Source organism: Moschus berezovskii, chromosome 8 (assembly GCF_049115385.1).
Source record: "Moschus berezovskii isolate FMDL1 chromosome 8, NW_MosBer_1.0, whole genome shotgun sequence".
Taxonomy (NCBI): domain Eukaryota; kingdom Metazoa; phylum Chordata; class Mammalia; order Artiodactyla; family Moschidae; genus Moschus; species Moschus berezovskii.
Genome location: NC_142467.1, coordinates 10031793 through 10049187, shown reverse-complemented (window position 1 = coordinate 10049187; position 17395 = coordinate 10031793).

Here is a 17395-nt window from a genome sequence, read left to right as displayed (position 1 = left end):
TTCTATCTATCTGTGGTAGATTGAGTGCTCAATATCATTCAGATATCTTTTTGAGCTCACAGAAAAAACAAGATTTTCTAACAGTTGTTCAGTAAGATAGAGCATTAAGACCTTATTCTTGTCATAGTGTAATAAGTGGAGTGATATACCTTTACTTTTACGCTAAATCTTTTAATTATGAGACTTTCTTTCTACCTCTTTCCTGCTGCAGTGACCAAAGGGACCTCATTTTTATAAAGAGTGGATTGACACAAAAAACACTGTGGGCTTCATTTTTCTGGATCAATCTTGATTTTGTGGAGCTGAACCAACCAAGCATCCATTAGATATTTGAGTGAGTGAGAAACAGTTAATGATTTTGTAAGGATTAACTTGGTGTGTGTTTGTTTGTTTGTGTGGTATACCATTCCTTCTTGAACTGATACATCATTTCTAGGTACTTTCTATTCCAGGCTCCTATTCACCCATGATTATTAGTCAAATATTCTGAATTATTATCATTACCTGTTATTTGGTAACATAACCACCCAAATCTCAAATATTCTGTTATTAAAGATATAATTGCAAGTTATATTCCATTTGATACTTAGAAGAGTTGACTCACTGGAAAAGACTCTGATGCTGGGAAGGATTGGGGGCAGGAGGAGAAGGGGACGACAGAGGATGAGATGGCTGGATGGCATCACCGACTTGATGGACATGAGTTTGAGTGAACTCTGGGAGTTGGTGATGGACAGGGAGGTCTGGCGTGCTGTGATTCATGGGGTTGCAAAGAGTCGGACACGACTGAGCGACTGAACTGAACTGAAATCCACAAACTTCAGGAGATTTTATTTTCTCATTTATGGTCCTCAAAGTATAGGATTCATCTCTCAGATTTCTCAGTTCCTTAAAAACGTTGTATTCAAAAATATGAAAACAATTAAAGTTATAGACATATCAATGCAGAATATATAAATGTTTTAAGAAATTAAAGTGATTACAGATTTTATTTTTATTTCAACGTATTCCATAATTTTATAGTGAGTTTATAATAAAAAATCAGGGTCATGGACCATAAGAAAATGTTCTAAAATGTTTTATTAGTTGATAAACAAAGTGACTTCTTTCTTGATGATATTATTTCTGTGAAGCTACATAAGTGAGTTCATGTTGTTACACATTCTATAGTTCTTGAAATGAAGAATTTGCAGTAGATATGGATTATAAAGAGACTCCAAGGCAGAAATATATGGCAATAACATACAAATTACAAGTCAATTACCTGCAGAAGTTCCAAAAATAAACATAATGTGTGATAGTTTAGGAATATAAATGTAAGGAATATACACTTGTTTTCAGTTTTACTCCCATAATACAGGATACCCAATTACAGTATGTTCCAAATTAGAAGGCTAATTAGATGCTGAAAACTGCCATCCTCATGGTGCAATGTATTATCTTTCAGATCGCACCATTTTAATTTCAAGGGGGTATGCTTTTATTTACAGTCTCATGTGATATGTATTGCAAATATTTTATTTTATTATATATGTTTATTATATATATATATTTAAACACAATTTATCATATAGATCTAATATTTCCATAAATGGAAATATGCTACTACATAATGTGTCATGAAGAATAGTGACATGTGTGCCTTCTGAGTATCAGTATATGCTTATGCACATAGATTGTTTCCTAAGCAACTGTTTTAATTCTTTCACTTGAATTACATTTTATTGAGTACAAATACTATACTTGTGGCAACCCACTCCAGTATTCTTGCCCAGAAAATGCCATCAGAGGATTCTGCCGGGCTAGACCGTGGGGTCACAAAGCAGTGGCCGTGACTGAGCACATGCACACATTATTATTATACAGCATCACAGGAGTATAAGTATACAACATATGGGAGAGACAAGCACTCTCTTCTGGTGCCCCAGCAATTTCTCAGGTGTGTTGAGAGACTATCATTTTATAACACTCACATTTGATGGTTTACCTCCAAGAGCTATTTATACCCAGTCACAATATTCTTTAGTGTATTACATAAATTTCATTGGACAATTAAAATTATAAAATGAAAGAGAAGAATGAAGTAAAACATAAATGCTAGTGCAAGAGGGAGTGGAAGGGAAGATGATGAGGAGAAGGACGTTTCAGCCTGTCCAGTCCTACTGTCCTCCTTTGGATACATGGTCAAGGTGAGAATTATTAACACGGGGAAAGTGTATCTAATGGGTCTTAAAGCATAGAGACTCAGTTCATGGACACAAGGAATTATAAATTCAACTGGATGTTAGTTGAGTCAACCCTGAACTTCAGAAAATAAATAAAAAATAGTAACAATTAGATGATCCAATGAAATCTGTGGAAAACAAGTGTTGTCATGAAAGAAAGTAATTAACTAGAGTTGGATTTTCTACTTTAACGTTTTTCTCATAAATTTATGATGTTGAATCTTTTCATAAATAAATGATGAATTTATGTCACTTATAACCCATTCGAGCCAGTATATTTAAAGATTATAATGCGTAATTCATATGTGTATATATGTAATATATATGAAAACAAGAAAGATTATGTTTTCATTAATGTACCTTCTATGACATAGCAGAGGATAGATTTGAAAATAAAAAGATTCTCCTCTACACTTAAACACAAGAGATACTAATTTATGAGTAAATGAATTAATAATTCAACCCCAGTAGATCACTTGATATATGTGAGATTGTATTAGAAAAGACACCTAATGTTTTTACTTTTTATTTTTGTTAATTTTGATAAATACAGTTGTTTTTTCCTCTGGTAACTGAAATATTGCCAGTTAGAAACAAAGGTCATCCTGTCACCCTCAAATTCCTATAGAAAAAGCAAACCAATAATAACAATACTAAGATTAGATAGGGGAAGGAAAAAAAAAACCTGTTGAATTAGAAAGATCCCAAGTTATTAATTTTCTAATTATAGAGCTAATATATATTTAAACTTAGGTATTAAAAAGCCATGTCAAAATCCACACATTTTTTCTTTCATTTTCTTTTACATAAACACAAATGGCAAGGAAGTAGGCTGATTTTATAAACGTATTTCAACGTTTCATATTCTATTTCTAGAACATGTAACAAGATGAATATAGATTACAAATAATTTCCTGGATTTTCTAATTTCGAAATGATAGCACATAATGAGAACTCTAAAACTTCGCAATATCCTGAATTGACTTATGAATTAATAAAGACTATGTCGAGTAGTCAGCACATATTTAGCGTTCATATACCCCCCTTTGGAGCTCAGTACATCATCTGTGTAACTGTATTAAACCAACCACTCTTAGTCACAGAGTAGAATGTGTTAACTCATACTTAGTACCAAATTAGAACATCTAAACTGTTTTCACTGTGTATGTGGTCTGTTAATGAATGGTGTTTACACACACACACACACAAATTGAGTTGTAACTGTTGGGTTAAACACTTTTATTGTAAGTATTCCCATAATGTTAATGGACAAATATTGATGGTGAAGTTAGGAGGAATAGCTTAGGTGTGATACTTTACAATGTCACTTGACTATGGGTGATTTTTTCATAGTGTAACAGTTACCATGTTACTGAACCTAGGGTTCCATGCAATATCATTTCTGAAGCACTTCCCTAAGCCATAACCATAATTTTCTTAATGGAATTGTTACCTTTTGCTTACTTCCCCATCTACTATTGGCCAAATTCAGACAAACTTACATGGTATAATTTCTCTTTATGCCATTGCCCTTCATCTTTTTTTTAAATTTATTTATTTTAATTGGAGGTTAATTACATTATTGTATTGGTTTTGCTATACATTGACATGAATCTGCCCTGGGTGTACATGTATTCCCCATCTAGAACCCCTCTCCCACCTCCCTCCCCACCCCATCCCTCTGGTTCATCTGAGTGCACCAGCCCCGAGCATCCTGTATCATGCATTTAACCTGGACTGGCGATTCATTTCACATATGATAATATACATGTTTCAGTGTCATTCTCCCAAATCATCCCACCCTCACCCTCTCCCACAGAGTCCAAAACACTGTTCTATACATTTGTGTCTCTTTTGCTGTCTCATATATAGGATCGATGCTTTTGAACTGCGGTGTTGGAGAAGACTCTTGAGAGTCCCTTATACTGCAAGGAGATCCAACCAGTCCATTCTAGAGGAGATCAATCCTGGATGTTCATTGGAGGGACTGATGCTAAAGCTGAAACTCCAATACTTTGGCCACCTCATGCGACGAGTTGACTCACTGGAAAAGACTCTGATGCTGGGAAAGGTTGGGGGCGGGAGGAGAAGGGGACGATGGAGAATGAGATGGCTGGATGGCATCACCGACTCTGTGGACATGAGTTTGAGTGAACTCCGGGAGTTGGTGATGGACAGGGAGGCCTGGCGTGCTGTGATTCATGGGGTCGCGGAGAGTCGGACATGACTGAGCGACTGAACTGAACTGAACTGAACTGATTATCATCTTTCTAAATTCCATATATATGAGTTAGTATACCGTATTGGTGTATTTTTTTAAATTTATTTATTTTAATTGGAGGCTAATTACTTTACATTACTGGTGTACTGGTGTTTTTCTTTCTGGCTTACTTCACTCTGTATAATAAGCTCCAGTTTTATCCACCTCATTAGAACTTATTCAAATGTATTCTCTTTAATGGCTGAGTAATACTCCATTGTGTATATGTACCAAAGCTTTCTTATCCATTCGTCTGCAGATGGACATCTAGGTTGCTTCCATGTCCTGGCTATTATAAACAGTGCTGCGATGAACATGGGAATACATGTGTCTCTTTCAATTCTGGTTTCCTCGGTGTGTATGCCCAGGAGTGCAATTGCTGGGTCGTATGGCAGTTCTATTTCCAGTTTTTTAAGGTACTGGCATAAAGACAGAAATATAGATCAATGGAACAAAATAGAAAGCCCAGAGATAAATCCATGCACCTATGGACACCTTATCTTTGACAAAGGAGGCAAGAATATTCAATTGAGAAAAGACAATCTCTTTAACAAGTGGTGCTGGAAAAAAATGGTCAACTCCTGTAGAAGAATGAAACTAGAACACTCCCTAACACCATACACAAAAATAAACTCAAAATGGATGAAAGATCTAAATGTAAGACCAGAAACTATAAAACTCCTAGAGGAGAACATAGGCAAAACACTCTCTGACATGAATCACAGTAGGATCCTCCCTGACCCACCTCCCAGAATACTGGAAATAAAAGCAAAAATAAACAAATGGGACCTAATTAAAATTAAAAGCTTCTGCACAGCAAAGGAAACTATAAGCAAGGTGAAAAGACAGCCTTCAGAATGGGAGAAAATAATAGCAAATGAAGCAACTGACAAAGAATTAATCTTAAAAATATACGAGCAACTCCTACAGCTCAATTCCAGAAAAATAAATGACCCAATCAAAAAATGGACCAAAGAACTAACAGACATTTCTCCAAAGAAGACATACAGATGGCTAACACACACATGAAAAGATGCTCAACATCACTCATAACCAGAGAAGTGCAAATCAAAACCACAATGAGGTACCATTTCATGCCAGTCAGAATGGCTGCTATCCAAAAGTCTACAAGCAATAAATGCTGGAGAGGGTGTGGAGAAAAGGGAACCTTCTTACACTGTTGGTGGGAATGCAAACTAGTACAGCCACTATGGAGAACAGTGTGGCGAGCCCTTCATCTTAATTACTACTGCTTGGCTTCTCAAAATTTCAGTTCAGTGGCTCAGTCCTGTCTGACTCTTTGTGACCCCATTGACTGCAGCACATCAGGGTTCCCAGTCCATCACCAGCTCCTGGAGTTTACTCAAACTCATGTCCATTAGGTCAGTGATGCCATCCAACCATCTCATGCTCTGTTGTCCCCTTCTCCTCCCACCTTCAATCTTTCCCATCATCAGGGTCTTTTCATTGAGTCAGTTTGCATTAGGTGGCCAAAGTATTGGAGTTTCAGCTTCAGCATCAGTCCTTGCAATGAATATCCAAGGACTGGTTTCCTTCAGGATGGACTGGATGGATCTCAAGGGACTCTCAAGAGTCTTCAACACCACAGTTTGAAAGTATCAACAGTCTCACAGTTTATTTTGTCCTTTATCACTGGACTCTGGTCTATGCTCCATTTCCCTGTGATTGTGTAGTTTCTCTAGCATAGATGACTCATGTACCTCTACTACTACTTTTTGTATTTGCAGATTCACTTGTATGCCATACTCATACAGCCTTCTGAAATAATCCTACTCAGAACATGTTCTTTATTATCCCAAATATTCTGTGAGTCTGTTACTATATGAATCAGTTCAGTTCAGTCGCTCAGTCGTGTTCAACTCTTTGCGACCCCATTAACCACAGCATGCCAGGCCTCCCTGTCTATCACCAACTCCTGGAATTTACCCAAACTCATCTACATTGAGTCGGTGATGTCATCCAACCATCTCATCCTCTGTCGTCCCCTTCTCCTCCTGCCCTCAACCCGTCCCAACATCAGGGTCTTTTCAAATGAGTCAGCTCTTCGCATCAGGTGGCCAAAGTATTGGAGTTTCAGTTTCAAAATCAGTCCTACCAATGAACACCCAGGATTGATCTCCTTTAGGATGGCCTGGTTGGATCTCCTTGCAGTACAAGGAAATTTCAAGAGTCTTCTCCAACACCACAGTTCAAAAGCATCAATTCTTCAGCTCTCAGCTTTCTTTATAGTCCAGCTCTCACAGCCATACATGACCACAGGCAAAACCATAGCCTTGACTAGACAGACCTTTGCTGACAAAGTAATGTCTCTGCTTTTTAATATGCTGTCTAGGTTGGTCATAACTTTCCTTCCAAGGAGTAAGTGTCTTTTAATTTCATGGCTGCAATCAGCATCCACAGTGATTTTGGAGCCCAAAAAAATAAAGTCTGACACTGTTTCCACTGTTTCCCATCTATTTCCCATGAAGTGATGGGACCAGTTGCCATGATCTTAGTTTTCTGAATGTTGAGGTTTAAGACAACATTTTCACTCTCCTCTTTCACGTTCATCAAGAGGCTCTTTAGTTCTTCACTTTCTGCCATGTGTGGTGTCATCTGCATATTTGAGGTTATTGATATTTCTGTTGGCAATCTTGATTCCAGCTTGTGCTTCATCCAGCCCAGCATTTCTCAGGATGTACTCTGCCTAGAAATTAAGTAAGCAGGGTGACAATATACAGCCTTGACATACTCCTTTTCTTATTTGGATCTAGTCTGTTGTTCCATGTCCAGTTCTAACTGTTGCTTCCTGACCTGCATCCAGGTTTCTGAAGAGGCAGGTCAGGTGGTCTGCTATTCCCATCTCTTTCAGAATTTTCCACAGTTAATTGTGATCCACACAGTCAAAGGCTTTGGCATAGTCAATAAAGCAGAAGTAGTTTTTCTGGAACTCTCTTGCTTTTTCCATGATCCAGCAGATGTTGGCAATTTTATCTGTGGTTCCTCTGCCTTTTCTAAAACCAGCTTGAACATCTGGAATTTCACGGTTCACATATTGCTGAAGCCTGGCTTGGAGAATTTTGAGCATGACTTTACTAGCATGTGAGATGAGTGCAATTGTGCGGTAGTTTGAGCATTCTTTGTCATTGCCTTTCTTTGGGATTGGAATGAAAATTGACCTTTTCCAGTCCTGTAGCCACTGCTGAGTTTTCCAAATCTGCTGGCATATTGAGTGCAGCACTTTCACAGCATCATCTTTTAGGATTTGAAGTAGCTCAACTGGAATTTTATCACCTCCACTAAAGCTGTTCTTCGTGATGCTTCCTAAGGCCCACTTGACTTCGTAAGAATCACTTGTATCTATTTTTGCAGTGTGTGCATCTATTTAAACTCAAAGTTGTTTTTCTTTTTTTAAAAAAAGTAGACATTAGTACAGTTTACCAAGTATTTCCAGTTTTTCTTATGTAACTATGGTAAACTGACTCTTCACTAACCCTTGCAATTAGGGTCATGTGACTCTGTCAACATTATGCTAAGTGAAATAAGTCAGACTGAGAAAGGCAAATACTGCATAATATAACTTATAAGTAGAATCTTAAAAATAAACTATGCATATCAAAAAGCAAACAGACTCACAGATATGTGGGGCATATCTGTGGGGCAGATGGGAGGGGCAGTACAGAGGTAGGGTAGAGGGAGATACAAACTGTTGAGTGAGAGATGGGCTCAAGGGTGTGCTGGACAACGTGGAGAATATTGTCAACGTTTTGTTATAACTGTAAATGAAAAATAACCTTTAAAAATTTTATAGAGACATCCCTGGAGGTCCATTGAGGAAGACTCTGCACTTCCACTGCATGGGACATGGGTTCAATCCTTGGTTAGGCAATTAAGATCCCATATGCTTTAGACCCAGATTTTTTTAATTGTATAATTTTTTTTAATTGAAAGAAATTAATGGAAGAGACAGTTACTACTTTGGAGTAAAGCCTTAAGAGTCAGTGTGTGACTCACCACATTCTTTCTTTCTGCAAAACAACTTGGAATGCTTCAGAGGGCCAGCCCAATCCCTGAATAAGAAAGAGACGGAGCTGAATTCTAAAAACCAGGCAATAATGATGCAACACGAGAGAAAAATAAGTGTCTGTTGAGGTTATAGAGTTGTTACCAGAGTGCAACCAAGCTTATCCTGTTGGTACACAAATTAAGAAATACACTGCCTTGTGTGTAAAAGACGAAAACAAATGTGCTAAATGCATAAAGAAGGGATCCTGAAAATTATAACTGCTTATTGAAAAAATCAGCTCAACTCTTATGTTTCTATTGCTTACCAAATTTTAGGGAAACGCTATCAGAATAAACATAATAAATTTATTTTAGCTTATGAAATATGAAAATAAGTTTGAATATCATTAATTTCTATTCAAAGTGGCTCCAGTCATTTCCTGCAACTTATTGACAGTGTTCAGTGGCTCTCCATGATACAACTGTCCCAAACTTAAAGAAGCAAGCACAGAGGTTTCCATCATTTCCATGCTATTTAATAATCTTTCTATTATTATATGTAGGACATTCGGTAAGCATCTAGAGAAATAAAACTAGATTTTGAAGTGGACAGCAAACTCTTCCTACTTTTTATACTGGATTTTGAAGATTTAAGACAACTGAGCAATATGCCTGCAATTGAACATAAACCTTCTGGCAGGCATATATCATGGAAGTCTGTGGTCACTGAATTAAAACAATCAGGTTCCTTCTCTCTCAAAAACTTTCCCCCTTCTATGATAGAACAGCATAATGAGTGCCCCATGGTTTGTGGCCTTTCAGGAATTCTGTGACGTCCTAGGATCAGTAAAGAAAAATGTATTTGTTTAAAATTCTGTGGTGTTGTGAGAATATTTTGAAAAACTTTATGATTGTATCTCTCGTATTCCCCCCACTTTATTATACTATATATCACAATGTGGTGAGTGAGATTGACTACATAGTCAAGCGCTGATTGAATTCTGATTTTATAAACAGAAATTGTGACCTATTTGTAGGTTATCAAATCAATTTATAGTGTTGCAGTCAGCATTTAAACAAAATAAATGTGGGCATTTTGTTATCTAAAATTTTTAGCAACAATATGTTTATGTTGTGTATGTATATACACATATGTACCTAATAATTCACAATCTAAATATCAGGTCTTGTTTGATGAGGTTTGTCATCAGGTAAATTTAAACCCACTCATCTGAGATAGCCAGTGTCAGTAATCCTACTCTGTTCCTGGAGATTCATTTAGACAGGGGCAAACCTAAACCAGATCATGCTTGGTAATCCCTTGAGTATATAAATTGTTATTATGGCAAGTTTACTAGGGGCCTTTCCTTCTCTCTTTAGAGAAATCTTTGAAAGTGATGTTTCTTGTTTCATTTGGAAACTGAGTGTGAATATGAAAACCCAGAAAAACTACAGCCTTTTAGATGTCAGTGGAACTCACACCAAATATTTTTCAGAGCAACACAGGCAGAGCCTTGAGGTATCCAGACAGATTGCCTTTTTTGCTCTTGACTTACACAGTTATCTGAACCTGAAAGTCTTTTTAATGTTTAAATTAGGATAGCCAAGATTGACACCAATCAAAATGTTCAATGTCAAGTGTATCGTAGGTCATCCAAATCTACTGTAATAGGAGTTTACAAATTTGCCATGGTAGTAATGTACTAAGTTCAGTTCCATGTAAAGAAATACTAAATAGTGATATAAAAATGAATTAGTGTGGTATTATTTTCAAGTAGAAATCTAGATCAGGCAGCTGCATCATGGTGTTGTTTCAGAGACTTGAAGATATCAGATCTGAAGTCTCAGCAATGCACTCGGTTATGTTTTTACGGATATAGAATCATCACCAGAATCAATGTTTGAATTCTGTGCAGAAAGAAGGAAGAAATGCTTAAAAGATGAAGGGAGAATGGGAAATGTAGATTTTTTTATTATGCTGAGCATATTCAGTTCAGTTCAGTCGCTCAGTCGTGTCCAACTCTTTGCGACCCCATGAATCACAGCACGCCAGGCCTCCCTGTCCATCACCAACTCCTGGAGTTCACTCAAACCCATGTCCATCGAGTCGGTGATGCCATCGAGCCATTTCATTCTCTGTCGTCCCCTTCTTCTCCTGCCCCCAATCCCTCCCAGCATCAGAGTCTTTTCCAGTGAGTCAACTCATAGGGTTAGAACAAAATCAAGGTTCTCATTAGGAGCTAAGGAGAAAATGTCTATTAGAATTAGGAACCGGTGGTCTACTCTGCCATGCCTATTAGAGCATCAAAAGAACAAGAACTTTCATTGACGCTGAGAAATTATACCTTTTGTGTGTGTGTACACCAATGAGATTGGATGGCAGAAGTATTATCCATTGTTCAATAGTATATTAAATTCTGGGTAGTTTTAAACTCCAGAAGATAATGAAGGACAGGGAATCCTGGCATGCTACAGTCCATGGGACTACAAATAGTTGGACAGGACTGAGTGACTGAAATCCAGGGAAAGAAGTTTTATTTTAGAAGTCTCAAGGAAGAAAATAGAAAAGTCATATAGGTTGTATAAGATCAAGTGCCTTTCTGTGTAAGACAAGCGATGACTAATTCTCAAGGATCATTTTACAAAAGAAGATAGATTTATTGCATGACAACCATAATTCAAACACTAGAATTCTAGCAATATCAAGAAATAAACAATGATCCACAGACCAACTTAAAACTGCTGATTACACTTAGGAAATACAGTTCTTAGTGGCAGGACAGAATGTTTCTCTTGAAATAGATACTTTGAGTGAATATCGCTCAGTCACATTCAACTCTTTGCAAACCCATAGACTGTAGCCTGCCAGACTCTTTTGTCCATGGAATTTTCCAGGCTAGAACATTGGAATGGATCGTCATTCCTTTCTCCAGGGTATCTTCCCAACCCAGGGACTGAACCCAGGTCTCCTGCATTCAGGCAGATTATTTACCATCTGAGTCACCAGGAAAACCCACATTAACCATTTTCAAAAAGGCAATAATGAAAGAAAACTCTTCTCATTTGTTGTTCAGGAGTGTCTGACTCTTTGTGACCTCGTGGACTGCAGCATGCCAGTCTTCCTTATCCTTTACTATCTCCCGGAGTTTGCACAAGCTCATGTCCATTGAGTTGATGATGCCATCCAACCATCTCATCCTCTGTCATCCCCTTCTGCTCCTGCCCTCAATCTTTCCTACCAGCAGGGTCTTTTCCAATGAGTGGCATCAGATGGCCAAAGTATTGGAGCTTCAATATCAGCATCAGTCCTTCCAATGAATATTCAGTGTTGGTTTCCTTTAAGATTGACTTGTTATATCTCTTTGTTGTCTAAGGGAATTACAAGAGTCTTCTCCATAATAGTATAAAATCAACAGAAAATATCAACGAAGCAAAAAAAGTGGTTTTTGAGTTTCTGAGATTGTAAAATTGATAAGTATATAGGTTGTCAGATGAAGGGAAAAAAGCCAGAAATTACCAATGCCAGAAATGAGAGCCGTGACATCACTGGATTCTGCGGACTTTCAAAGGATAAACAGAATATTATGAATGAATTTATTGCAATAATTTGACAGTGTAGATGAAATAGACGCATTCCCTGACTAACTATTAAAGGTCACTGAAGATTAAAAAGGTTAGTCAAAGAAAACACTACTAGGTGGTTTCAATAATGAAATCCATGAAGTCCATAAAATATAATTAGTGCCAATACTCTACAAACTTTTCCACAGATTTAACAAGGAGGAGATGCTTTCCAATCTAACAAAGACATTATAAGAAAACAAAAGCAAAACCAGAAAACTGATGAATAGCATTCTCATGGATGTAGATAGAAAAATCTTTTACAAAATTTAGTAAAATGAATCCAGCAGTATTTAAGCAGAGTTTTATTTCAGAAATTCAAGGCTGCCTTAAAATTCAAAAATTAACTGATATAACCCACTTTATTGACACTAAAATGATAATAGAAGGCATATAAGTAGGTGTATAAAAAGAATTTGACAAAATCTAAAACCCAATCATGATAAAACTCAGTGACCCACAAATGGAAGGGAACTTCCTCAACTTTATAATATGAATCTATGAAAAACCTAGTGGTAATGGAAAACTTAATGGTGAAACACTAAATACTTTCCTCCAAAGATCCTCATTTCTTTGCAACATTATCTGAGATGTTAGGCACTGACAGAAGCCAAGAAAAGGCAGTGAAAGTTATCCAGATTGGAAAAGAATAAAGCTCTTTATTTCTAGAAGACATGATCATCTGTGTAGAAAACGCTGTAGAATTCTCCAGAAAGCTTACTAGAATCAATGAGTTTGGCAAGTCTTCATTCTACAAGATCAATTTAAAAAATACTATTAATAGTTCTATAAACTGGCAATATAATCAAAAATCAAAATAAAAATACAGTGAATACTGTGACTTCATGAAATACCAAGTCCTTGAGATGTATTTGGTGAAGTATGTATAAGATTGATATCATGAATACTAAAAATCATTTTTGAGAAAAATCAAAGAACATCTAAAATAATGGAGAGATACACTGTGGTCAGATCACTTGATATTGTTAAGGTTCTCTACATATTGATCAGTAGAGTCTACCCAAACAAATCAAAATCCCAGGAGATTTTTTTTCTCTTTTGTGGAAAATTGTCAAGCTGATTCTAAATTTCATATGGAAATGCAAAGAGTTCAATATTTTCAAAACAGTTCTGAAATAAAAGATACAAGGTTGCAGGACTCAGTTCAGTTCAGTTCAGTCGCTCAGTCGTGTCCGACTCTCCGCGACCCCATGAATCTAATATTACCTTATTTCAAGAGTTTAGGAAGCTATAGTTGTAAGACTGCATTTTACTGGTCTAATGAAACAAAATAATTAGCCCAGAAATATACCTAAACAGAAAAAGTTAACTGATTTTGACAAATGTGAAAATGCAATTCAATGGACTAATGCTGGTTTTAAAAGAGGATATCTGTGTGCAAAGAAAAATGAAATTTGATCTATACCTTAACACATAAAGAAAAATTAACCTAAAGTGTACCATACGGACTTCCCTGGTGGTACAGTGGATAAGACTCTGCCTGCCAATTCAGGGGAAACGGATTTGATCCCTGATCTGGGAAGATGTCATATGCCCTGGAGTAACTAATGCCACATGCCACAACTACTGAGCCCGAAGCCACTGAAGCATGCATGTCCAGAGCCTGTGCTTCGCAGCAGGAGGAGCCACGACAGTAAGAAGCCCATACACTGTAACGAAGAGTTGCCCCTGCTCACCACAACTAGAAAAAGCTTGTGCAGAGCAGTGACGACTCGGTGCAGCCACAAATAGATAAATAATTTTTAAAAAGATCACAAATCTAAATGTATAACCTAAAACTCAATAATATCAGGGAAAAGAGAATGGAGAAATTATGACCCTGACTTTCCTAGATCTGGCACAAAAATTATAGCTCTTTAAGAGAAGTATTAAGAAATTGGACTGCGTCAGAATTAAAAATGCCCACTCTTTGAAAGACTCTCAATATAATGAAAAGAGAAACCACAGACTGGAGAGCAAGTTGCAGTTCACGAAGAAATTGTATCTGGAATATATAAGAACTCTCCAAACTGAACAATAAGGAAAAACTCAATAAAAAATGAACAAAAGTTTCGATCTGACACTTCATAAAAGATACATGGATGCCATGCAAGCACATGAAAAGGTGTTCAATATTATAATGCATTTACAAAGACATACGTGAATGTGCACTGTAGCTTTATTTGCATTAGCTAAAAACTGGAAACAGCATAATTGTCTATCAACAGGTGTATGGATAAACAAATTATGGGATAATTGGTAAAATAGACTACTTCTAGCAGTATAAAGGAACAAACTGCTACATGCTGCAACATAAATGAATCTCAACATAATTATGCTGAATGAAAGAAGTCAGATAAAAAAGAAAACCCCAGAAAATGCAAATGTAATTTCTTGTGGTTTCCTAGGAACAAGTAGGGGATGGGAAGAATGGAAGAAAATTATAAAGGGATATGAGGAAATTTTTATCATTATCTTATTGTGGTGAAAGAGTCTATTGATGTATACTTATCCCAGAACTTAGCAAATTGTAAACTTGAAATGTATGTAGTTTTTATATGTCAACTTTACATGAGTGAAGAAGGTAAAAATCAAAGACTAGAAAAGGCATATGGCAGTGCAGTATAGCAACACAAATAAGTTTAAAAATGTATTATGACAAAGAAAATAACAATGAATCCTGGCTACATTTCAAACAGTGTTCTAAGAGGTTTACACATATTGTCTCATTTAACCCTTCAAAACAGCAGTATGAATCAGGATCCCAGTTAGTGAATTTTACAAGTGAGAAAATTGAGGCACAGACATATTAGGTACTTTGCTTGTTGTCATTCAGGCAATAATGAATACAGATTAGATTTAAACATTGACACTTTAGTACCAGTACTAAACTAGTACTGAACCAAGTACTAATGGCCAGTACTACTGGCGTTCTTTTGCTTCTATAGATTATAAGCACATTAGGGCAATTTACATGGATGATAATGACTATGATAAAAATGTTAACAATAATAAGGTACTAAAAATTCTTTCAGTGGAATCTACCCTCATGCAAACAGGATTCAGCTGGGCTGTTTCCTTCTGTATTTCTCATGTATAGAGGTTTTACCGCCAGCGGGTAGCTAGGGATGAACAGAGATATGGGGTCGGGGCCAGGTCACAGGAAATGAGGCATCTTACAAACAGCAGGGGTCCACAGGCAGACAAAGGAAAGAAGGAGCCTTCAGACTGACAAGAAACCACACTTTTTTGGGCAATATAGGTCCCAGTAACAGATAAAGAAAAGTGGGGAAAGGTAGGAACCTCATGTGTTCAAAGGTCATCTTTTGCTCATTGTGATCTCATTACAAGATCAGCTTTATAGATTGGAAGTACCCATCATGCACCAATGCCACGACATTTCTGATCTAAGCTAAATAAGGACAAAATTCCCTCCTCCCCTCGGGTAAGTGGAGCTGGGATGAAAATAAGGGAAGATGACCCCAAACTCCTCCCTGCCCAGTGAATAGTCCACCCCACCATTTGTATGCCCCTCATGACCAGCTAGCGTGTGAGATGAGTGCAATTGTGAGGTAGTTTGAGCATTCTTTGGCACTGCCTTTCTTTGGGACTGGAATGAAGACTGACCTTTTCCAGTACTGTGGCCACGGCTGAGTTTTCCAAATTTGCTGGCATATTGAGTGCAACACTTTCACAGCATCATCTTTGAGGATTTGCAATAGCTCAACTGGAATTCCATCACCTCCACTAGCTTTGTTCCTAGTGATGCTTTCTAAGGCCCACTTGACTTCACATGCCAAGAGGTCTGGCTCCTGGTGAGTGATCATGCCATCGTGATTATCTTGGTCGTGAAGATCTTTTTTGTGCAGTTCTTCTGTGTATTCTTGCCACCTCTTCTTAATATCTTCTGCTTCTGTTAGGTCCATACCATTTCCGTCCTTTATCGAGCCTATCTTTGCATGAAATGTTCCCTTGGAATCTCTAATTTTCTGGAAGAGATCTTTTGTTTTTACCATTCTGTTGTTTTCCTCTATTTCTTTGCATTGATAGCTGAGGAAGGCTTTCTTATCTCTCCTTGCTATTCTTTAGAACTCTGCATTCAGATGCTTATATATTACCTTTTCTCCTTTGCTTTTCGCTTCTCTTCTTTTCACAGCTATTTGTAAGGCCTCCTCAGACAGCCATTTTGCTTTTTTGCATTTCTTTTCCATGGGGATGGTCTTGGTCCCTGTCTCCTGTACAATGTCACGAACCTCCGTCCAGAGTTCATCAGGCACTCTATCTATCAGATCTAGTCCCTTAAATCTATTTCTCACTTCCACTGTATAATCGTAAAGGATTTGATTTAGGTCATATCTGAATGGTCTAGTGGTTTTCCCTGCTTTCTTCAATTTAAGTCTGAATTTGGCAATAAGGAGTTCATGATCTGAGCCACAGTCAGCTCCTGGTCTTGATTTTGCTATCTATATAAAGCTCCTCCATCTTTGGCTGCAAAGAATGTAATCACTCTGATTTCGGTGTTGACCATCTGGTGATGTCCATGTGTAGAGTCTTCTCTTGTGTTGTTGGAGGAGGGTGTTTGCTATGACCAGTGCATTCTCTTGGCAAAACTCTGTTAGCCTTTGCCCTGCTTCATTTCAAGCTCCAAGGCCAAATTTGCCTGTTACTCCAGGTGTCTCTTGACTTCCTACCTTTATATTCCAGTCCCCTATAATGAAAAGGATCTTTTTTGGGTGTTAGTTCTAAAAGGTCTTGTAGGTCTTCACAGAACCATTCAACTTTGGCTTCTTCAGCATTACTGGTTGGGGCATAGACTTGGATTACTATAATATTGAATGGTTTGCCTTGGAAACGAACAGAAATCATTCTGTCATTTTTAAGATTGCATCCAAGTACTGCATTTCGGATTCTTCTGTTGCTCAAAATTCTCAAAGCCAGGCTTCAGCAATATGTGAACCGTGAACTTCCAGATGTTCAAGCAGGTTTTAGAAAAGGCAGAGGAACCAGAGTTCAAATTGCCAACATCCTCTGGATCATGGAGAAAGCAAGAAAGTTCCAGAAAAACATCTATTTCTGCTTCATTGACTATGCCAAAGCTTTTGACTGTGTGGATCACAATAAACTGTGGAAAATTCTGAAAGAGATGGACATACCAGACCACCTGACCTGCCTTTTGAGAAACCTGTATGCAAGTCAGGAAGCAACAGTCAGAACTGGACATGGAACAACAGACTGGTTCCAAATAGGAAGAGGAGTACATCAAGGTTGTATATTGTCACCCTGC